Here is a 25,795-nt window from a genome sequence, read left to right as displayed (position 1 = left end):
GGAATCAAGAAGGACAAGGTTAAGTGGTCGCTCTCACCCATGCTTATGTTTATACAGCTGGTTTGCAGGATCCGGTGCAGGATCCGTGTGCAGTGGCTGATGGTTTTGTCTGTCCTATTTTATCTTGTAAAACTAAACCCAGTGCTACCACCTAAAGAAAGTTTCTTATGTTTGGTACTATTGCACAATAAACTATCCTGCCCATCTGTGTCCCATCAAAAATGGGACTGCAAGGCCATCTCTGTCACTCATCCATCCATTTATTTAGTCCTTTGGCAAAAACATGTTCTGAGGCCAGGCACAGTGGCTCACACCTATAATCCCAGCACTTTGGGAGTCCAAGGTGAGTGGATCACAAGGTCAGGAGTTCGAGACCAGCCTGGCCAACATGGTGAAACCCCATCTCTACTAAAAATATAAAAATTAGCCAAGCATGGTGGCGTGTGCCTCTAATCCCAGCTACTTGGGAGGCTGAGGCATGAGAATCACTTGAACCAGGGAGGCAAAGGTTGCAGTGAGCTGAGATCACACCACTGCACTCCAACCTGGGCAATAGAGCAAGAATCAGTCTCAAAAAAAAAAAAAAAAAAGTTCTGAGCAGCTAGTCTGCTACAATGAGCAAGATTAATTCCCTACCCTAGTGGAAATCTAGTCTAATAGACAAAAGAAGCACAGGATTTAAAACCAAGGATCGTGCTATGAAGAACAACAGGATGCCCTGGGAGCAGTAATTGGACTGTTGTTTCATGCTTATTTGACGTATTTCTGAAAATGTCAACAGGGAGAGATCAAGGACAGACCCTAACGACACCTCAATAAAAGATTCCCTCGTGGCTGATACAAACTACGGGTTCACTGATTTATTGATGATTCCAGAAAAAAAAAAAAAAAAAAAGCAGGATGGATGGCAAGTAACATTCATTGAGCCTCTATCATGTGCCAGACCTTGAGCCAAGAAATTTCCCTTGATCATCTCAGCCAAGGGGAAAGGCAAGAGGAGCAGGACTTTTGTCCTGCCCCTGCCAAACACAAGAAACTGGCTCAGAGAGGTTACACATCTCGTCTAACTACAGAGAGAGGTCCAGGATTCCAATCCAGAGTTTCTCATTTTTCTGTGCACTCTTACCACGTTGCCTCCCACTCCACCTAACATCAAAATCGAGTCATTCATGTCTCTCCACTCTCTCCTCGAGGATACTGAGGATGTGGCTCAGTATAACCTTCATTCATTCACTCACCCATTCGTTCATTATACAAACATGTGAAGTGGTTCCTCCGTGGCAGTAGCAATGACGGATGTGAGTCTTGCCTTCACAGGGCTCGTAGTATGTGGCACATAGTAGGTGTTCAACAAATACATGTTGAACAAACTACATAATTTCCCAAATGCCCTGCTGGACTTTAGATTCACTCTGGTCATACCATATGCCTGTCGAGGTGGCACTTTGTGGAAAAAGGCCTTTAGAAGCAACTAGCAGTCAAGGAGATGGTCTCCTCCCCATCGCACACCAGCTGTGTGATATCAGACAAGTCTCTTCATCTCTCTGAACTTGAACTTTTCACCTCTGTAACTGGCACCATATTAACAACCCACACAGATGGCACAGGAATGGCATGGGATAGTATCATGTATATAGTTCCTAGCACTGGGCCTGTCACTTAGAAAGTGTTGAGGTAATAGCCAGTAATAGCAGTAATTAATATTTATTCGAATCACTGTTCAACACAGTGCCACACAGGGTTCTCGGCACTTGACGTATATCAGCTTATCCCACCCTCACAACCAGCCTGTGAGGAAGGCACCATGATCACTCCAGGTTGCAACTGAAGAAACTGGCAGAGAAAGTGAATGATTTGCCCTAAGTCTCACAACTACTGAGAGAGAAGTCAGCCAATAGGTGCCCAATAAATCCTGGCGTGCTCCCTCACCCCCTTCCCATATCTGCTGAAGAAGAAAAGCCCCCTCAATTGACACATTTGCTGGTTCCAACGGTCTCCACTTCCTTCCCGGCTTTTCTTTAACAGTTCCTCTAGAGCTTCACCACCTGAACTCTGCATCCAGCTCACTCACAGCTCCAGGGGTTTCAGAGTGGCCTCCCTGGACCCTGAGGTCCTGCCCAGGTGCCTCTCAGGAGATGCTAAAGCCACAGAGAAGGTGGTGAGAGGGACCCAGCTGTTCATTTCCACTCCACTCCAAGCAGCCCTACTTTTTCTGTCTTTCACAGGCCATGGCTTAAGGAAACTTTCAGGATACCAACCTTTGTTTCCCAGGGTTTAAGGTCTCCATGATTCTGTAAAGGTCACTGGCCCAGCCTCAGGCATTTTTTCTACAATTCACTCAGTAACTGGAATGTGACTTGTTAAGATCTAGAGCCGTTGGGAACATTTAGGCTACCCTCTCCTGGTGACCTCTACCATCAAGGAATTCAATCCCCTTTAACTCTGTCATGAGAGCAAGGAGTGAGCACCCTGTGATAGGAAGGACCATGAGAGAAAGTGCTAATTCTGGGGCCTCCAACACTGTGTGACATTGGACAAGTTATTTAACCTCACTGCACCTCAGTTTCCCCATTTGCAAACTGCAGGCAATAGCACCAACCTATAAAACTACTGTAATAGAAAGAGCACCTAGCACAATGACTGGTGTGTAAAGGAAGCAGTGGTGGTGGCAGTTAAAGCTCCTGCCTGTTAAAATGTTACCTCCAGTGGCACATATAACAGTATTAGAAACAAAAATAATAACAACAATAGCTAACACTGAGTGAGTGTTCACTCAGCCACATACTATGCTCAGTAAGCTCTTTGCATGCTACTTTCTCTTTTTCTCTTCATGGCAACCCTTTGGAGTAGCCACACTTGTAGTTCTACAGAAAACTGCAGCACAGAGAGGCCAAGCAATATGTCCAAGATTTTCACAGTCAATGGGTCACAAAGCTGGTCTGCAAACCCAGGCCTCTCCTACTACACAACTAAAGAGCTCACCCACCACTTTACAAAGCCTCATAGACCTGTACCCTCCCAGAACCCTCTCAGTCCCACCCTCCTGGGTACCCAGCCCTCCTTGAGCCCCCAGGATGCTTCCTGTCCAGCGTGACACCATTTGACCTCCTCCCTCGGCTTCTTGAGCCAATGCCCGAGAAGTGACCCACTCCATGCCGAGCCCCCACAAAGCCCTCAGCCTGACCCCCGCGTAATGAAGGGAATTAATATGGCCGAGCCTCCAGCCCAGCTGAGCGGCTTCCCAGCAGCCCTGGCCAGGCCTCTAATTGATTAGGCCATAAAGCCTGGGCACTAAATTGAAAGGAGCTGCACTAATTCTCTTTTATGTTAAATTTCTGTCTTTCCCCTTTATCGAATCCCCCGTCCAATGTCCCTTTCCCTCCCCATCGTGGGCTTGCTGTGGGCCTGTTTTTTCCGTGCACAGATTAAGTACCTAATCAAAATCTTGTCTCCCCTAATGGCATAAAATTGAAAGATAGATATTGCACTTTACACAGCTGATTAAACACTCGAATGTGGCTAAATGCTTAAAGGGCTTGTTACATTAACTAACTCTGTCATCTGCCCAGTGTCTTATAATTGCGTGTGCTCGCGCTGCTTCAGGGAGACACAGCAGGATGACTTTTCATCCACCTCCTCTTTGGTGGCCCCCCAGGCCCCTCTCCCAGGGGCCTCCTCCACATAGGTGAACCAGAGTGCAGGGAGTCAGTGCCCAGGAGTGGCCCCAGTGCTCTTCTTGGTCTTGGGAGCAGGGACAGTGTAGTCAGAGTCCCCCTCCATGCCCAGGCACCAAGTGTCCTCCCCTTCTATTGACTTCCACTTCAGTGAACCAGGGCAGCAGACTCTTCCCACCCCTCACCCCCTAAAGCCTCTCCAGTGCCTAGCTTCTTGCTTTCAAGAGTATAAACATAGCCCTAGCCCACTCCCAGAGGGAGAGACATTAAGCCCCTGTGGCAGCAGTGACCTGTCATCTGTTGTGCTTCAACTTTGACCCTTGGCATTCCTCTCCCCTCACCCCCAGGTGCTCAAACTCACCTTTGAAATTAAGGAAGGTTGATAGCTATGACAATGAAATATGGCAGGAGCTGAGCAGGCTCTTCAACACCCACCCTGCTCCTGGACACTCCTGACACTCTCTCTCTTTGTCTTCATTCAGCACAGGGCACGGCAGAGCCTCAGCCACATGGCTGACAGGAGACGAGACACACACAGGTAATTGATCACCTAAGTTCCCACAGCAAGCTAGTGCAGGTCTGGGTCTTGAACCTTGACCACTGCAGCTCAGGACAGGGGATAAACAGCAGGGGTGTGGGGTGAGCTCACTGCTCAGGCCAGTGGGATTCAGCCTTTTCTGCCACATCTTCCAGCCCAGGGAAAAGGTGATTTTCACAAAGGAGGAGTACATGGAAATTTCCTAGTATGACAGTCAAAGAAGAGTGTGGACTCTGGAGCTGGATCAGGTGCTGGTTCAACCCCTGCTCCAGCTATTCGTTTTCTCAGTGACTTTGGGCAAATTTCTTAATCCTTCCACATTTCCGTTCCTTCTAGGTAAAATGGGGACTCCAACACATTTTTAATGAACATAATCTGTATGCCCAAGTTCAGAGCTATGCATAGGCATCTCACAGCAAAAACATAGGCCATGCCTCTCTCCATGGAGCTTACAGCATGTGTGTGAATTGTCAAATCATTGAATCAATAAAATAATTACCAACTGTGATAAATGTCGGGCATACCCCCCATAGACAAAAACTAGTAACAGCAACAGCAACCTCAAAGGGCTATTACTGAATAAAAGCTTGTAGTGGCTGCTTTAGACAGGGTGACCAGGGGAACTTTCTCAAGCAGGCAACACCAAGCTGAGACCTCAAAGTTCAGAAAGAGCCAGTTACGTAGACATAAGGATAAAGAGTGTTTCAGGCAGAGGGACAGAAAGTGCAAAGACTCTGAGACAGGACTGGGGGTTGTCCCAGGCCAGTGTGGCTAGAGAGTAGTGAGCCAGAAAAGAGCAGTTTTCAGTCTTGCCTCTGTGTCCTCCCAGTTGTGTGCCCCTGGGCATTTGTCACCAGAGCTTCAGTTTTCCCAACCATAAAATGGGAAACACACAGTACAAGACTACGGTGAAAATCCAGTGAGAAAATGTCGGTCCTGTACCTGCCTCAGCAAAGACTGGGTGCCCAAGGCATTCAGGCCAGAAGCTCAGCCCTGGGAGGGTCTTGAACTCATTCAAACCTGCTCCCGTTCAGAAAGGAAGGAAGAGTGCACCTTTCTCCTCTTTCTCTATGTCTGTCTCTGTCTCTGTCCTTTGATCTCCACTCTTCTCTGCAGTCAGCTTTATCTCCTCTTCAGAGGGGTTTCTTTCATTGCATGTTTTTTGCCTACTCACCCCCACCTGTAACCCAATAATTCAAATAAATGAGGTTGTCAAGACACCAACTCCAGCCCCAACTATACGAACTATATGAACTTTTAGCTCAAATGCCATCTACCAACTCCTGTTTCTATGTCTCCAAATTATATTCTTAAGAGAGAATGTGATTGTTCTCCTTGTCTGACAACAGCCAAGTGACTTTGTACAAATTTCTTAATCTTTCCACACTTCCATTTCTTCTAGGTAAAATGAGGACTCCAGCACACATCCAACAAACATTTACTTAATGAACAGTCTGTATGCCAAGTTCTGAGCTATGCATGGGCATCTCACAGCAATGAGAGATGTCTGACAACAGACCAGCAGATGCCCGTTGGTCCAGTGGCTATGGCTAGCAGACAGGGCAGTGGGGCAGATTCTCTGAGCAGTGCCTGCAGGATGCAGGCAGTCCAGTAAGCAGAAACAGTGTACAGCTTGAGTAAAAGAAGCCACAGGCCTTTGGTTCTAAGAAAAGTCACTCTAGTCCCATAATGCACCAAGCCTCCCCGGGCAATCCGACCTCCTCCTACCAGCCTGACCAGATGGCCATAAAATACATAGGTCCTCTTCCTTTATACAGTCAACCTCTTTGCAAGAGTAATACCTAGACCAGACCCTGCAGCCTTGGTGAATCTTAACCACCCACTCCCCACATCCTGTGGGAACGGCCTCCCTATGGCGGTAAGAACCACTTCCTTCTATCTGTGAGAACTTCCTTCCTACATCTGAAGGAACCACCTCCCTTGGTATCTTGGAACCATTTTCTTTCTCCCTCCTCCCTTTGAGAAAACCGCCTCCCTCCTCCTTCTGCATCTGGGAATTACCTCCTTCTTCCCTCTACCCTCAGGCTGTGAGAACCACCCTCCTTGTCTTTGAGAAGTGCCTCTCTCCTCCCTCTGTCTGTAGAAACCACCTCCCTTGGTCTCTGGGAACCATTTTCTTCCTCCCTCTTCCCTCAGTCCATGGGAACCACCTCTTTTCTCCTTCTGTCTGGGAGAAAAGCTGCCCTCAGTCTATGGAAACTGCCTCTCTCAGTCCATGAGAACCACCATCCTCCATTTGTGAGACCTGCTGTCCTTCCTCTGGGAGAACCACTCCTTCATCCTCCTTCTCTTCCTCCCATTATATGCTAGATAGAACCTTCTCTCCCTTCGTCCCCCACCCTCATCCATGAGAACCTTCTGTCCCCACCCCCAGCTGTCCCTCCTCGCTGCAGCCTCTGCAGAAAGCCTTCATCTCCCCCACAGTCCTCCTTTATACAGCTCAATTGAGGAGATTATGGACTCCTCACTAAGTGCCTCACATTAAAGATTCATGAAGGCACAACATATATTTTAATAAGGCAGTTTGTACAATACAGAACTCAATCCTATCCAATGCACATCACTGAGAACTGGGGCCAGAGCCCTGCTGGGAGCTAAGGGCACCATGAAAAAGAACACAGAGATTTCGGGCACCTCCTCTGCAGGGGTCCTGGACTCTGCTCACCCCACCCAATCTTCCTGATGAAGCCCAAGGCAGCTTGCCCACCCTGAGAGTGGATGGCTCTGTATAAGCAGAAACACACAACACACTCACATGTGTACATGCATGCACTCACTCACATACACCTGCATGGGCATTACCATACACGCACTTACATTCACGCAAGTATGCACACATACACACACAAAATTGCATGCACTCACATATGCACACTCATGCACATGCACACATGCACACACTCACAGTCACACACTCCGTAAGACAACACTAAGTCTCACACACCAGACTCACAAGAACAGTGACAGTAATCACTACAGTGAACTGAACGATTACTGGGTGGCCATCCCTCTACATGCATTATTTCATTTGTGGTCATGATAAAGGGTCCTTGTGTCCATTGTCCACTGAGGAAAATGACCCACAAAGTGGTTAAGTTGCTTGCTCAAGGTCACACAGGCAGTAGAGGCTGAGGCAGGATGTGAACCCAGGTCCATTCAAACTCCAAAGTCCACACTCTAAACCACTCAAAACACTGCCTTTGCACAGAGCCACCTCTAATCCTTTCTGGATGCACAGAAGGAGTCAGGGGAGGGGATAAATAAATCTGCCTGAGACATCTACGAAGTTCCAGTAACACCCTTACATGTGGATACATACTCCTTGACACCTCCTTCTTCATGTACTTACCTCTATCTACTTGCACAGGCCCAAGAACTCACACATGCACACTCACAAACACACACATCCATGCACATTCACTCAGGCACACAGATAGGATGACCAATCATCCACATTTTCCCTGGAATGAGAGGTTTCCTGGAACAAACTTTCAGTGCCAAAACCTGGGTAGTTCTGGACAAACTGGGATGAATTGGTCACCCTACATAACACAGCCACTCCTATGTACCACACCCACACCCCTCCATGTGCTCAGTCACACTCTCAAGGCTCAGGGTCTGGTGAGTTCAGCAGGGTTTGAAGTTGTTAAGGAACTGCATTTTTAGGACCCTAACTACAGTGTCAAGGTTGCATTGAGTTCTAGGCACCTGCTTAGTTCATCCAGTTTGCCCTTCTTCTCTCCTGCCCTGGCCCATTTTACCTTCCCCCAGGAACTGAGGAAGCTTGGGGTAAATCAGGGCCACAGGGCCCCGCATTTCAGGCAAGCAGGAACCTTCCACACCCAGATATTTCTCAGGCAGGTCCTGGACCCATTCTCCATCTCTCCTCACCCTAGGGTTCACAAACAGCGAGAAGGGAGGGAGCCCTTGCTCTCCAGGACCTCCATGGAGCTTGGTAGATCTGGATTTCAGTCCCAGCATAGCCTCTAGCTGGCAGCATGACTGAGGAAAGCTATTTAATCTCCCAGAGCCATCCCCATGACAGGAAACTGCAACCCAAGCCCCAGTACCTTTTCCTCTCACATCCCATTTCCAACATATTTGGAATCCCGCCTTCACTCACCACCTCCCCTACTATCACGCAGTTCAAGCTCCCATCATCTCTCACCTGAACTACTGCAGTGGACTTCCAATAGAGGCCTTCTCTTTGATGTTTGTCATCTACAAACTGTTTTCAACCAAGCAGCCAGATAGTCTATTTTTAACCTTTATTAGTGTATAACTCATATGCAGTCAACCACACATATTTAAAGTATGCAATTTGGTATGTATATACTCATGAAACCACAATCAAGATAGTGAACATATCCATCATCTCAACAATTCCCCTGTGGCCTTTTATAATCCTCCTTTCTCTCCCTCCCCATCCTAGACAATCACTGATTTGCTTTCTGACACTATAGTTTGCATTTTCTAAAGTTTTATATAAATGAACTCATACAGTAGGTATTGCTTTGTCTGACTTCTTTCACCCAGTATGATTATTTTAAAATTTATCCATGTTACACATATCAATAATTCATTCCTTTTTATTGTAGAGTGGTATTTCATTTTATGACTAGAGTGATAATTTATCCATTCACCTATTGCTACACATTTGGACTATTTCCAATTTGAGGCTACTGTGAATAAAGCTACTATGAACATTTGTGTGCAAGTCTTTGTGTAGACACATCTTCCCTTTTTCTTAGTCAAATACCCAGGAATGCAATAGCTAAGTTATATAGTAGATATATCCTTAACATTTTAAGAAACTGCCAAACTGCTTTTAAAGTGATTGTACCATTTTCACTAACATCTGCAATATACGAGGTTTTTTTTTCCTTCACATCCTCACCAACACTTGGTGTGATCAGTCTTTTTAATTTTCAACACTCTAACTGGTGTGTAGTGATTGCCCTTTATGGCCGTAATTTCCACTTCCCTAATGGCTCATGATGTTGAACATCTTTTCATGTACCTATTTACCATCTATTTATCTTTTTTGATCAAGTCTCTGTTTAAATATTTTGTTCACTTTTTGTTGGGTGCTTATATTCTTAAAATTTTAAGATTTCTTTAAATATTCTGGATGTAAGTCCTTTAGCAGATATTTGTTTTACAAAGCTTTCCTCTGAGCCTGTGGCTTATCTTTTTGTTCCCTTGACAGTATCTTCTAGAAGACCAAATGTATTTAATGTTGACGAAAGGCAATTGGTCTATGTCTTCTTTGACTTATGCTTTTGGTGTCTTATCTAAGAAGTCTTTGTCTAACCCAGAGTCACAAAGATTCTCTCCTGTCTCTTCTAGAAGTTTTATAGTTGTATGTTTTATATTTGGATTTATATTTATATGTATATATTTATAGTTTATAGTTTATTTTTATATTTGGGTCCATGATTCATTTTTTAAAAATTTTATATATGGTAGAAGGTACAAAGTTTAGAAATTTTTGCATATGGATATCCAAATGCTTCAAGCACTGTTTGTTTAAAAGGCTACCCTGTCCCCATTGAATTGCCTTTGCACATAATTGAAAATCAGCTGCCCCTATATATGTGGAATTCTATTCTGTTATATATTTCTGGACTCTCTAATTCTGTAACCTTCATCTATTTGTCTATTTTGATGACAAAACTTACAGTTTGATTAATGTAACTTTATAATAAATCTTGAAATCAGGCAGCATAAGACTTCAAGCTTTTTTCTTCTTTTCACAGTTATTTTGAATATATCAGGTTCTTAGCATTTCCAAATGAATTTTAGAATTAGTGTGTCCCTTTGCTCGGAATTATATTAAATTCATATGCCATTTCAGAGAGAACTGACTTCTTAACAATACTGACTCTGATCCATGAGCAAGACATAGCTATTTAGGTTGCCTTTTATTTCACTCAGTGATACTTCGTAGTTTCCAGGGTATAGATGGTTCATGTCTTTTGTTAGACTTGTCCACAAACATTTTATAATATTATTCTCTAGTATATAGTGTTGCTTTTTAATTCCAATATGCAATTATTCATTACTAATATATAGAAATAATTGATTTTCATATATGAATCTTGTCTCTTGCAACCTTACTACACTCACTTGTTAGTTCTAACAGAGTTTTTGTAGTCTCCAAGGGATTTTCTACAGAGACCATCATGTCATCTGCGAGTAAAGATAGTTTTATTTCCTCCCTCTCAATCCAGATGCCTTTTATTCCTTCTTGCTTAGTTTAGCTGGCTAGAACACCCAGAACAACGTTGAATAGAAGTGATAAGAGCAGACATCATGTGGGAAATATTCAAGTCTCTTTGATGTTCTGTAAGAGTTTGTGTATGTTTGGTATTATGTCTTCCGCAAATGTTTGATAAAATTTACAAGTGAAACCATGGGCCTGAAGTTTTCTTTATGGGAAAGTTTTTAACTGCAAATTCAATCTCTTTAATACACACAGGTCTATACAGATTTCATTGATTTTTCTCTTTTTTTGGTTTTCTATTTCATGGATTTCACTCTAAATTTTTTTTTCTTTTTTTAAGATGGAGTCTCACTCTGTCACCCAGGCTGGACTGCAATGGTGCGATCTTAGCTCACTGCAACTTCCACCTTCCAGATTCAAGCAATTCTCCTGCCTCAGTGTCCCACGTAGCTGGGATTACAGATGCCCGCCCCATGCCTGGCTAATTTTTGTATTTTTAGTAGAGACGGGGTTTCACCATGTTGGCCAGGCTGGTCTCGAATTCCTGACCTCAGGTTATCTGCCTGCCTCAGCCTCCCAAAGTGCTGGGATTACAGGCATGAGCCCCCATGTCTGGCCTTCACTCTGAATTTTATTATTCCTTTTTATCTGTTTACTTTGGGTTAAATTTGCTCCTTCTTTTCTAATTTTTAAGATGGAAACTGAAGTCATTGATTTGAAAGGTTTCTTGTTTTGCAACACAGGCATGTAGCACTATCAATTTCCCTGTAAGTATTGCTTTAGGTTTATCACATAAATTCCATATTTTTTTGTTAAAAATATTTTTTACTTCCTGCTTTTGCCCATGGCTAATTTAGAAGTGTGGTATTTCATTTCCAAATATTTGAGGATTTTTCAGATACCTTTTTTCTTATTGATTTCTAATTTAATTTAATTGTAGTCAGAGAATATTCTATATATGAGTTGAATCCTTTCAAATTTATCAAAACTAACAGATTTGTTTTATGGCCCAGAATATGGTCTATCTTGATAAATGCTCCATGTGCACTTGAAAAGAGTGTGATTTCTGCTATTGTTGAGTAGAGTGTTTTATAGATAGATGTCAATTAGTTCAAGTTGGTTGATAGAATTAATGTGGTAGTATCCCAAAATAGCAAGATCCTTAGTCCCTAAGTCACACGTGGAGGAAAGCTTTTCAGGAAAGCCACAGAACAGGAACACAGTCGCTGGACTTCGAATAAATGGAAAACGAACATTTGCTGCATTGCACCATTGAGATCTAGGGTTTTAGTTTTTATTGCTCTAATACAGGACCTCATTCCTGAAAGGTATTTTTCTAATATCTCCCTTTCTTCAGTGGAAAACAATATGAAACACAAGAGGGGAGGAAAGTGTCTTTTCCCATTGTAATACTATAAAATTAGCAGTGGCCAGAATTAGACTGAAGATTGGGGTGGTAATTACCAGTCAAAAAATCTTAATCTTAATTTAAATATCTATCTACTCTTCTTACAAAGACTTGTCTCTCATTCTCATTTTTTATACAAGATACATTTTATCAGTAATTTGTTCATGATGACAACATGAACAACACTTGGCTCAGGAAGGAGTCTGCAAACAGGGCATATGAATACCTTAAATCCTTCAGGGAAGACTTGTTAAAACATGTGTGTTGTCTGCTTTCACCTTCCTCTCTGAGTTTGTCTCGGGATGGAATTCCACTATGTCCCCATTTGTTGGATGGGTGGGTGGGTGGGTGGATGGAAGGATGGATGGATGAGTTGGGTATGACTAGGTTATCAATGGGAATCTTCTTGAATACAAGTAGAATAGGAAAAGTTGCCAGTAAGCCCCTGCATATAGGGTAAAACTTTCTTGCCATCCCTATCTGAAGTTAAAGAAGGAATGGAAAACTCCTTTGTTCCCAGAATAAGGAGGCAGGGGTAAACAGTGCCAATGTTTAGGGTGCCATCACAGAATATTTTTACTGAATCAGGACTTCAGCCCTCTGTAATAAGACAGATCAAATTTGTTCCAGTTCCCATTGATTCATAAGACAAGAGTATTTAATCCCCTGACTGGTTGATCTATATAAATGGGGCCACCAGCAGACTAATGTCCAAAGCTGCGATGGTGAGCCCAAGTTTTTAAAAACCCTGTCCTCACACTCCAGAATCCTCTCCAAGTCATGGTTCCTGCTCAATGCTCAACTAAGAGAGGCTCCTTGTTAAATCCTTGGGACAGAAACTTGTCTCTTGTAATATGGTGGACTAGGTATTGGAATTAGCCTCCCTGCTGAAAATAACTTTTAAAAAAATTGGTCAAATGTATTTTGTAAATCTTCCTAAAATCATGAAAGAGCTGAAAGGAAATATCAGTCCAAAGTAGAAGTAAAGGCTGAACCCCAGAGAGATATGGAATGCCGAAGAGACTTTTGTCCAGATGATATTTGCCAAATCTGGACAATTTGAGCTTCAGTGTTCACAACCTCATGGAATGTGGGAAACAGAAGACAATGTTGAAGTCAACTCAAGGTTGAGAGTTTATTAGAAGACTCTCTTCAGTCTCACCGAGACCCCCAAAGGTCTATGCTCTATATTGAAGGCATGAAGTAAACTCTTCTGCCCACCCCCACCATCCCCAGAAGATCTGAATTAACAGTTGCTCAGCACTGAGCATATCAGAAGTAGGGGGGAAGTCCTAGAAAAGTAGTAACCACAAGCCAATCCTCCAGTGAGTATGCAACTCACAGTAAATCTCCCAGTGGTCCAAAATAAATACACTTTTTGTGCTCAGTGATCCACATTTGTAGTGCCCCCAGACACCTGTCAGTAATTCCCTGGAGGGATGCACACACAGCCTAAGCTGCGAAGAGTCTCTAAAAATAATTTTCCAATAGAATTCTGAGGACAACACTTGGACTCCCCATATGCTAGTCCAGATACCCCCACTAACTCCAGATAATCTGAAATGTGTCCCTCCTACCCCTTGGCCAGTGTGGAGGTGACAGAGCTAGCCTGGGCCTGAACTCCAGCATGTCTTCGACTCATGAAGAAGAGGTTTGATAGAAAGTTATGGTGACAGCAAGATTCAGGGGGAAGATGATTAAAACCACCCAAGACAGCACCATTCTGAATCTCCCTCAAGTATTTCTGAGCACCAATTACTTAAATGCAATTGTGACTTGCTGATTACAAATCATTGTTATCTATTGATTAGAATAATAAGCAAATCGTAGCCTAATTCCAGTTACTATATATACTCAAAGACAAGAAAACCACATCCATGAGAATATAACCAATAATTATGTCTTTGCACTAACTCAGACTTTTTGATGCAGATGTGTCATGTGCACATGTGTGCTAGAATGTGCACCAGCTTTTACACCATGTACAATACACATTTGTTCTAGCTTAGGGAAACCTTTTAGGTTTGCTTTTAAACAAATCTGAAGACTAAGATGTGGGTGCAAGTTATTTCTTTGGGAGGTGCTTTCAGAAAGTAGTGTGAGGGTTTGGAAATTGAGAAGGGAATAAAGGCAACTTGTTAAGAGGTTAAAGAGCAGTGTACCTCCATCCCAAAGGGCTCCCCTGTGAGACTCCTGTAAGCACACCTCAGAGTTGCGCTTTGGAAGGTTGAAAAGCTGGGGTACTTACCCACCAACTCCCAACCCTCACTGGTTGATGGCTGATCCTGGGATTGTTATCCCACCCTTCTGATCAGTTCTACTTGCAAGCTGAACCACTCCCTTGGGCTATGCATGCACTGAGGCAAGAGAAACAGAAAGCCATTGGCATTTATGGAACTGTCTGCAGGCACCTGCTGGTATAGGCAGAGGGAATAGAGACAGGCCGTCAACCATATCTGCACAAGGCTTATTCACTGAAGTAAATGGTCTACCCGGGAACATGCTTCAACATGAGCCCACCTGACTCTGACATTAACCAAATGGGAAACTAATGTGATGTGCACTAGTCACTCACTCATTTGCTCACCCAACCAAAATTTACTGTACAACCCTGTGTTGTCATTCTTGCATTGCTATAAAAAAAAAATTTGACACTTGATACTGAGTAATTTATGAAGAAAAGAGGTTTAATTGGCTCACGGTTCTGCAGGCTGCACAGGAAGCATGGCACCAGCATTTACCTGGCTTCTGGTGAAGCCTCGGGGAACTTTCACTTATGACAGAGGCAGATGAGGGGCAGGTGACTCACATGGCGAAAACAGGAGCAACAGAGATCAAGGGGAGGTGCCATACACTTTAAACAACCAGATCACTTAGCAGGTACAGCACTAAGCCATGAGAGATCCGCCCGTATGACCCAAACACCCCCGACCAGACCTCACCTCCTACACTGAGGATTACACCTCAACATGAGATTTGGAGGGGACAAACATCCAAACTATATCAATCCCCGGTGCCCAGGAACTCTGCAAGGCACGGAGAGTGGAGTTGGGATTGAACATGTGTGGCCTCTGGACTCAAGATTTTGTTTTCAATCGAGTGGGTGGGTGTTTTCTCAGGCTCCCACACCTTTATTTCATGCCATGAATGTTGAGGATAGATGGTATCATGGATAAAATCCTGGGCCCTGGAATTGAGGGGAGTGTGTTTCTGAGTGACTTGGGGGCAATTCACGGACCTCCCAGAGATTCATTGTGTTTATTTGTAAAATAGAGATATAATAATAGTTGGGAAGACTAAAGATGGCAATCCATGTAAAGTGCATGACACAACACCTGTCAATCTGGTACTAGATCTGCTGAAGAGGAGGCAGAGGAGGAAGAGCCAGTACCTACCTTTGGGAAGCTCAGAGGCTAGGAGAGATAGGCATAGGAAACATAAAACAGATAATCATAAAACAACAGAGATATGGAGGGATCCAGGTGCCACTGCTACATTCAAACCACCTCAAAACGTCCCAGCAGAAAGCAACTCATGGCATCTGTGCATCAGAAATTTAGGTAGAAGCTCAACAGGGAAGGCTGGGAGGATGACAGTGACTCAATGGCTGGGGTAGGAGTCATTTAGAGCATGGATGGCAAACTACATTTTCTGAGCCAAATCCAGCCATCCCCATCTGTTTATATATTGTCTATAGCTATTTTTGCCCTATGGCAGCAGAGTTAAATAGTTGCAACAGAAACTGTATGGCCTCCAAAGCCAAAAATATTTGCTATCCAGCCCTTTACAGAAATGTTTGCTGACCCTCATATGAAATTATTGCATTCACATGATTGGCAGTTGATGCTGTCAGTTTGGACCCCAGCTGAACGGTCAGCTGGAACAGCACACGTTACTTCTCCATGTGGCCTCTCAAGATGAGTTAATTTGGGCTCACTCTCAGTATGGTAGCTGGTTTCCAGAGTAAGCATCCCAAGAGAGCAAGGCGGAAACTGGGTGGCATTTCAATGGCACAGCCTCCGAAGCCACACAGCATCAATCTGCACTAGTCCGTTAGCCAAAGATTCACTAAGGCTCAAGAACAGATGACCCTACCACTCACTGGAAAAAGTAACAAAGTCACATTGTAAAAAAGCTACGGAATGGGAAATATTATTGCTGCCCACTTTGGCAAATACAATATTCCATGCACAGGGGCTTTTTAAAAGTGGATTGAAGAAGAAAGGAGTTTGTTTTTCAGGGATGCTTCCTAGAAGAGTTAGAACTTCAGCTGAGGCTAACCAGGCAGCTGAGCACCAGCCAGGCAAGAGCCTACCTTTGGTGATATTCAAACCTTCTCTACAGTGGTACAGATCCCAGACTCTACCTGTGGGAGCAAGCCCCAAATACGGACAAAGGGGCGGGTACAGATGGGGCTCTCCAATCCCAGAGGATCCCTGGGCTACCACATGAGACAACGAACCAGACCAGGGCAAATGCCAGCAATAGAGAGGTAGACTGACATGGGCTGGGAAGAACAGTGGCATTGTGCCTGAAATGTTTAGCAAAATTCATATAATTACAATAGGAGTAACAACTAATATTGATTGAGCCCTTACTAGGGGCCAAGCACTGTTCTATGCTCTTTTCATGCCATTTCTTTCCATGCTCCCAAAAATCCAGTAATGATTTTTGATTTTGTTTTTATTTTGTTTCCTGTTTTTCATTTTGTTTTGTTTAATGTTGAACAGATTTTTTAAGACATTTATTTCAAGGCAAACATATCATAGGCCGAGACTCCAACTCCAGCCCTTTCCATACCTATAGACGAAGGGCCACCTGCTAACAGAAATCCCAGGACCACTCTGACAGTGCCGTAGTATATCTCCTTCTGAGGCCGTTAGACACAGCTCACAAAGCCAGGCATGGCCAGAGATAAAGACTGTTGTTTTTCACGCCTCGGGAACTAAAGTGCTTGACTTACAGGCTAAGTTTTCCTTGTGGCAAATCTTCTGAAATACAGCCACAGCCTATTAACTGGTAGCACGTGGGGAGAACCAGGCAGAACAAGGAAGTCCGCCTCTCCTTGGCTGCAGAGAACAGAAGTGGGTGGAGTAAAGTGAAGAGTCAGGCATGGCCTGCTAGAGATGGACCCCCACCCCTGGCCAGGCCTCCTGCGGCCCTCGGAACCCTGAATGTTTGCTCTGAGCCCTCTGTATACAGCCCTCCTGCAAGCCCCAGCCTCAGGCAGTCAGTCCTGGAAAGCAAGGAGCACTTGGCTCCACTGTGGGCCTAGACTCTGGGGCTGCCTCACACCATTACTTAACTCCTTCAAGGAGGGAAGCACTGTGGGCTGGGGAAGGCTGTCATCATGAAATTCCTCGAGACTCTCCATGCCTGGGACTGGGTCAGCCATGGTCCGTCCTCCATCAAAGCTGGGTGAATGAGCAGATGAAAGATTCCTTCACATATGTTCTTGTCATGCTGTTCAGTTCATACTCAAAGCTTTGGCATGAAATGGGAAAGCTGTATAGCCGGGTTTCAGTGCTTACTACCGTCTTCCATCCTGGGGTACCTGTGCCATCATCTCATTTCAGTAAAGGAGGGACTTTACGGAATCAAAGACTTGGTGTTCCCTTCAGTGCAGCCACTCAGCCTGTGGCCTGGATGTCAGCAGAGGCCCATCTGCAGCTGGACACCTGCCCACACCTGGCACTTGGAACACAGAATGCTCCGTTGAGTCAGGCTGGTCATTTGTAGCCAGTCAGAATCAAACCGAACATCCAGAATGCAAACCCCTGAGCCTGTTCGGCCGTATAATTAGTGATGCTTTTCCAAGAACTAAGCCTGAAGCAGGTCAGATTCCATCCAAGGTAACTCTGTGGACATCTCATCTGAAGCTTTTCCCATAAAAGAGATGTCAAGTGTTTCCTCCCACCCCATACCCCAGGCTTAGATAATATGCTCCATTCACAGGTCTGGCCCTGTGCGACCTCATCACCCCTCAGCCATTGCTGATTGGATCAGGTGTTGCAGGCTGGGCCAATCATATTCTCCATCCAGAAATGTGGGAACTGAGACACAAAAACTGAAGCATTTGGCTGTAGAACACCATAATCCTTTCCTTTGCAGGAGTTATCTCCATTTGTGATTATACACATACTTCTGTGATTATTTGATAAATTAATGAGTCATTGAATTAATAAATGAATGAATGAGAAGTTGAATAGCAAAGTCAGATGGAGGCAAGGCTAGAATCAGCACAGAAAACTGAGAAAGAAGTCCAGAAGGTTGAGAATTTGGGAGGCTTGCAAAGGAATCAGATCTCTAGAAAGAGAGATGCAAGATAAGCCCACGTATGGCTCCTGCATATGATTTTTTCGAGAGACCCAGATGTCTTCAGTAAATCCTCTTTCTGTCTGGACTTACTTGAGTCACCTTCTATTCTCTGCAGCTAATGTTTCCTAGGTTTCTATAATCCAGACAGCTCTCTGCAAAACAAGAGTGAGAGAGACTCAGTCTTCCCCCAAGATGCAGTGGCCTCCATGAGTACACCACAGCTGAATCTACACTGACCCAACATCCAGGAGAAGAATGCAAATACAGCTACCTGGCCAACAGATTGGCCTTTTTTATTTTTTTATTTTTGAGATGGAGTCTTGCTCCGTCACCCAGGCTGGAGTGCAGTGGCACAATCTCATTTCATTGCACCCTCCGCCTCCCAGGTTCAAGCGATTCTACTGCCTCAGTCTCCCGAGTAGCTGGGGTTGCCGGTGCCGCCATCATGCCTGGCTAATTTTTGTATTTTTGTGGAGATGGGGTTTCACTATGTTGGCCAGGCTGGTCTTGAACTCCTGACCTCAGGTGATCTACTTGCTTCAGCCTTCCAAAGTGCTGGGATGACAGGCGTGAGCCACCTTGCCTGGCCCAGATTGGCCTTTAAAAACACAAATGTTGGAAAGCATCCTGGGGAAAGAATGAATGATTTGCATCACCACTGAACTCAGGCCTGAGTGAAAGACAGTCTGGCTTCTGCAGGGTGTCACAGATGTCCCAGTTCTCCAATATGAGAGGGAACTGCACCTTTCTTCAAGGCAAGTCTGAAGGCTGGAGAGAAACGGTGGTACCGGAGGCTGCCCCTTGGATCTCATTAGCTAAGTGGACCTGATGACAGGTGTTGCTGGCACTCCTCAGGAGGAATTCAGGTTGCATCCTTCACTGCAGGAACAAGTCATTCACACCAGATCCATCTCCTTGTACCATCCTGCCACTCTCTGATGAGGCCGCCGACAAGTGAGGTAGGAATACGTTCACACTTGTGTTTGCAAACTGTCACCTTTATAAAACAGGCAGCGTTTTTCTATTACAATTAAAAACCCTTATGTCAAGTTTTGCTTTTAATTAAATCCTGTGCCTTCAACTCGCTAAAGAGCAAGAGGGACAAGTGGCCTGTGTGGTGCCAGAGAAAAACAAGAAAGTCTTATAGGAGCTTCCAAGAAGACTGAAATTTGCTCTGAGAGCTGCTGACCCCAGTTGGAGGCAAAACTTAAAATTCTGTAGCCTTCACTCAGGGAGGCAGGTGAAAACATGGGGAATTTGGAAATCACTATGATTACCAGCCCTGCACTTTTTTCCTGCCAGTAAAACTCCACCTTTCTTCATCAGGTGGATATGCTTGGACCCCAGGATATCACTCCACTCTAATATGACTCGAAGGGATCTGCGAAAGGAAAGTTTCCTCTGACCTCATGAAAAAGAGGCAGTTGAAGAGAAACTGTCTGCTCCCGCACTGGCTCCTGCTTCCTGCCCCTGACTATGGTGTAACAATGTGATGATTGAAGCTATGGCAGCTATTTTGCGACCGTGAGGGCAATGCCAAGAGGATCACAGGGAGGCCAGCCCAGAGACAAGTACCAGCATCTTCATACCTCTAGACATATTGTTATGTGAGAAGAACACACCCTTGCTTATTTAAGACAACTTTGTTATATTTCCTGTTACTTGTAGCTACAAATTTTTTTTTTTTCTTTTTTTTTGAGATGGAGTCTTGCTCTGTTGCCAGGCTGGAGTGCAGTGATGTGATTTCTGCTCACTGCAACCTCCACCTCCTGGGTTCAAGTGACTCCCCTGCCTCAGCCTCCCGAGTAGCTGGGACTACAGGCGTGCACCACCATGTCCGGCTAATTTTTTGTATTTTAGTAAAGACAGGGTTTCACCATGTTGGCCAGGATGGTCTCTATCTCCCGACCTCTTGATCCACCCACCTCGGCCTCCCAAAGTGCTGGGATTACAGGCATGAGCCACCGCTCCCAGCCGCTACAAACATTCTTAATTGATACAAGGCATGAATCAAGCAGCTGAGTCCATAGAAGGGAAAAGAAAAAGTAGCATTACCTCTGAACCTACTTCCAACTACACTAAGAAGAGACTATAAACCCCTTGCCTGATCCCCACGCTCCGTTCCATATCAGTCTTCTCTAGTCTTCTCCCGTTCTGTATTCCAGCCACAAGCAGCATTCTTTCCGTTTCTCCAGTGCATCATACTAGCTCTTGCCTCAGGGCCTTCATACAAACTGTGCCCTCCATCTGAAATGCTCACACCCTACTCTGTGCCTGTCTATCTTCTTCACATACTCTAATCATTCAGGTCTCAGATCAAATGCTACCTCCTCCCAGAAGCTTTCCCCGAAAATCCATTCTAAAGCAGCCCTGATTTTCCACCTGGCACATTTTCTCTCTGGACTATATTTATATGTTGACTTCTTCACTTTCAGTCTTTCCAATCAACCCTGTGATCTGACAATAGCAGCCCTGTGGATTCATTTGCCATTATTTTCCCCATGTTTAGCACATGCCTGATGCATTTTAGTCCCTCACATGCTTGAATAAAGGAAGGAAATACTGTTTACTGTGCTAGTCATTCTTCATTTGTTAGCACACTGCATTCTCTCCATCTGCCCAGGCAGTGAGAATGCTTGTCCCCATTTCAAAGATGACAAAACCGAGGTCCAGAGAGTTTTAATAATGTATCCAAGATAACATAGCCAGTAAGTGATGGGTCATGATCCAAACACTGGTCTTCCAGTCCTGTGTACTCTCCTCTGCATCAGAATTGCTTCTGGCTGAGCTTTGTCAACTTTATCGGGGGATGATGGGGCAGCATTTCCAAACATGGTCTTGAGGAATCCTGGGCCTATTAGCAGCTTCACAGACAGAAAATAGGGTGCAAATCCTCCATGAACTGCTGAATTCAAACATCAAGTCCAGCAGTAAGAATCACTTGAACCCAGGAGGTGGAGGTTGCAGTGAACTGAGATCGCGCCACTGCACTCCAGCCTCGGCAACAGAGCAAGATTTTGTCTCAATAAATAAATAAATAACAAAAAAGAAGCAAACATATTTTATTTGGTGATGAAGAATCTTTCCAAAATGCCCAAATCTACCTGACAATTTACTACAGATGAACACTCTGGTGGGGTCTTCCTTTAAAGAATGAGGTTTGTATAAGGCCTCTGTAGCTGCTCTACCCTGGGCCCCAGGGATCTCTGACACGCCCTGTAGATGGTGAGGCAGAATAAATCAGAAAAAAAAAAAACTCTAATGTTTGGACTTGATACATGCTAATGCCAGAATATCTCACCACAGTGATTTTGCAATGCAAAGCTGCCATGAACTGTTGTACAGGTTTTGCACTGCACAAATCTAGGGGCTGACTGTCTATTATGCAAACGGAGCCCTCAGTGGTATACAGGGCAAACCTACCCAGCCACACATAGCATCTCTGACCATTAAGACCTCTGATTAGTTTGTTGGTGTTTGGTTTTTGTTTAATACAGATTTCTGGGCCCCACACCCAGGTCTTAAGCTGAGAATTTTTACTCATATGATACACCAGGTATGTATGATGCAGGTCATCTGCACACCACCCACTGAGAAACCCTCCTAGAAGTGGTCATGATTGGATTTTACAGTAACTCCAAGACAGGAGCTGGTATCCTTAGTCTTCATTCCCTTGTCCAGAAAAGAAAGAATGAAAAACATTTGCAGGAATTCAGAGTCCTAGTGAGCCGACTCTCTCAATGTGTTTCTGTTATGTCCTGGCAAAAAGCAGCAGCTAAATTCTGGATCCCAAAATAGGAAGTCAAAGGTTGCCTAAGTATGAAAGAAATTCTGTTGTCTAGAGAAAGGGGGTAGTCTTTGTTTCAGGGGAAACCCTAGAGTTGGCAAAACCCCTTCAAAATGATTCAGTGGGAAGGTGACTGCTAAGTAGAGGCCCACGCACCCCACTGCGCAGAGATGGCTGTTGCCTACAGTCACCAGGATTAACTGCTTGCTGCCTCAACTGCTCGATATACTTCAGTTCAATCTGCTGGAGGATTTCTTTTCTCCCTCCCAGATATGTATCTTTGACTTCCTAATGGAGGCCAATTAGAACTAGGATTTGTTTCACAGTCATTTTGCTTAACGCATCCTTATCCATAGGAGGGGAGAAAGTGTGTTATCATGTTTATCTGTACAAGAAGGAAGGATGAACTCAAAGGGTGTCTAAATTTTCCAGTTGTCTGAGTCACACGTCCCTAACATACACAACATGTTTCCCTTCTTCTGCATCTCTGTTTTCGACGCTTCCCTAGAGGAGCATCCTCAGACCCCTCTCTGCTTCTTTAAATCTTTTTTCATCTTTTCCATGCCCCACACAATTGATACTTCATAATAAGATGTTCCCTGATGTATCCCAGTGAGAGCTAACTGCTCTATCCTCAGCTCTCCAATTACACAGTGCCCCTCGGTCTTATCCCAATCTGCTTTGGTGCATGGCTGGCCAGCTGTGTACATGCCTGTCTCTTTTGCTAGAGAATAAACTCTGTCTAGGTAGGGCTTGTGCCCAGGTGGGCCCTGCAGAAATGTGTGCTGAAGGCAAGCATGCCACATATGACTAAATGCAACTTTTAGCAATGTGGCAATATGATAGGGTCTCATTAATTCATATTAATTTGAGGAGATCTCAATTAATGAGAAACTGGGGTAATTTAAAAGAGCAATAGCAGCTGGGCACGGTGGCTCACGCCTGTAATCCCAGCACTTTGGGAGGCCAAGGTGGGAGGATCATGAGGTCAGGAGATTGAGACCATCCTGGCTAACATGGTGAAACCCTGTCTCCACTAAAAATACAAAAACAAAATTAGCCAGGCGTGGTGGTGGTGTACCTGTAATCCCAGCTACTCAGGAGGCTGAGGAGGGAGAAAGGCATGAACCCAGGAGGCAGAGCTTGCAGTGAGCCGAGATTGTGCCAGTGTAATCCAGCCTGGGGGAAAAAAAATCATGCCACCTCACTCCAGCCTGGGGGGGGTGGGAAAAAAAGCAATAGCTTACTCAGAAAGTCAGATAGAAACTCAAATTAGCCCAAGAGTATTATTGCAGACCTTACCTTCTGAATCAGTAAGTAAGGATGAATAAGTAAGAACATATTAATTATAGCTTATCAGTTAGGCAACAGCAGGTTCTCTGGGCTGCTTCACTTAGAAAGGCAGCCAGGCCTATAGATTAAGAGCTAGTATGTCAAGTTGGCTGGACCTCGGCTTTATTTAGTTTTCACTAAACCACATACTAGCTGCATGGCTCTGGGCCAGCCACTTAACTCTCTAACCCTCAGTTTTCTCATCTGTAAAATGGAAATAATTTCTTCCTCCCAGGATTATTATGAAAAGAAATGATGTCTGTAATGCATGTCCCACTGTACTGGGCACATTGTAAGTGCTCAATAAATGTCACTTGCCATTGTAATTATTATTTAATCTGTGAGAGGAAGAGATTTTCTAAATTTAAGAACAATTTTGACCCTACTCTGTACCTGTCCTGAAAGGTGTGGGAGGCGAGAAACACCTCATCAGATTGTCAAGCCTCAGGACCCTGGATGTCAAGGACTTATTATGACCTGCTCAGCCAGTGGGGCAGGCTTGCAAAGTGACTGCTGGCAGAACAGTCCCCGTACATATTTGTCCCATTTTCCAATCACAATACTCTCCAGAAATCAAGACGATTAGTCCCTTTTTCCAATGCCCTCATGAGTGAAAACCAAGAGAATTAGAGTTGGCTTCACCCAAACACAAGCTCCCAATATGCAGAAACTCCAGCACGCTAGGCTCAATTTGATAGAGAACCGAGCCCCCCCGCCCCTTCTCCCCAGCCAGCACATTTTAAAGACACAAAACCAATCAATAGGGAGCATTCAGAGAGTTGCTGCCAGTGGCTAGAAGAGAATAGATGCCGAGAAAGTCATAACGATGATAAATCCGGGCTCCGCTCCTCTCTGACTAATGTAGGCACTAAAACACACCATGAATATCCTGCTTTGAAACGTGTCACGCTTCTGAGGGACCAATCAATCTCTGGCTCTCGGTGGACCACATTAAAATAAATTTGTCACTGTGAGTTTATGAAATATTGATGGTGTTTTTTAGTCAGGGTGTTAGGAGGTGGAAAGGTGTATCTGAAGAGGGAGGCAGGGAATGGGAGAGTTACTTTAATGAATTATCTCCAGGCTAAGAAAGGAAACATATGCAGAGACTGGAGGAAGATGAAGCATGGAAGAAAATACATTGGCGTGGAGAGCAAAAAGCTTCCAGAATGAGAAAGCCCAGAGCAGTGATACCTAAGCTGTGTTCCAAAACACACAACTAAATGGCTACTCTTGGGAGGGACTTTGGTGAAAATGGGGGTTTCCTGGTAAAATTTGGGAAACTGCATACTCAATCCAAGCCTTGGAGAGACAGGTGCCCAATAACATGTTAAAAGTTCTGAGAAGTCCTGCAGTGAAAAAGCTCATCTAACTTTGTTTAACCTAATATTTCCCAAACTTATTTAACATGGCAAAATGAACATCTTACTGAACACTAAAGTTCTACAGAAGCCAGTTTGGAGATACCGGCCTACATCCTTGCGGCGCAAACTGTGGTCCATGAACAATCAGCATCGTATCGCTTGAGGGCTTGTTAGCAGGCTCCGTCCCAAACCAACTGGATCAGAATCTGCATTTTAACAGGATCCCAGGTGATTTATGCACAGTGAAGTATGAAAAGTGCTAGTTTAAGTGACTCACCAGAGAAAGAAGACTATACAGGACAAGCTAAGATATGCCTGGTAATGAAGGGCTTCTGTTTGTAATCCTGACCATGACCTGCACAGCAGGACCCAGGGACTCTATGCCCTCATCCAGCACTGGGGCTGTGTATCAGCTGAGCAATCACACGCACTGGCAGAAGCTCAGAAGGCATTTTAAAAATCAGGTGTGCAGTGACCTCTCTTGAAACAAGTGGAAATTATAGACACCCAGTGGTCTTTTTGTATTTGCAAAACCAAGAAACAGAAATACCTCCACCAGCACTATAAAAGCTGAATTCAGGTCATCAGCCTGCCCAAACCTCACCAGAAGCCTCAGGCTTGTCACTTGGCCTCTAAAGACATATACCCCAGTGAGAGTTAAAGCTCTATTCTCAGCTCTTGATTTTATCACAATCTGCCTTGGCACATGCCTGTCTCTTTTGCTAGAGCATCAACTCCTTCTTTCTGGGTAGGGTCTGTGCCCAGATGGCCGCTGAGGAAATGTGTTCTGAAGGCAACCATGCCACATATGACTTACTGCTGGTGACTGCACATGGCAACTGAGGTAGAGAAAGCCCAGGGATCTCAGCCAGACTACCACTGCTGCACAACAGGTGGGTGCTCAGACTCTGCATCCCAGCTCCGCTGCTTACTTAGCTCTGTGACTTGGCAAGTGACCTCACCTCTCTAAGCCCCGAGCCCCAGCTGTCTTGTTCACCTTTGTATGCCAGCGCCCAGCACGTCTGGCACATAGAATCACTGAAAACATGCTTGATGCATGAATGACTATACTGTTGAATCTGTGCAATGGGGACAAGGCTATTTCCCACCTCTTAGCATTATTGAGA

The sequence above is a fragment of the Piliocolobus tephrosceles genome, chromosome 20 (assembly GCF_002776525.5).
Source record: "Piliocolobus tephrosceles isolate RC106 chromosome 20, ASM277652v3, whole genome shotgun sequence".
NCBI lineage: Eukaryota > Metazoa > Chordata > Mammalia > Primates > Cercopithecidae > Piliocolobus > Piliocolobus tephrosceles.
This window is presented reverse-complemented; position numbering follows the sequence as displayed.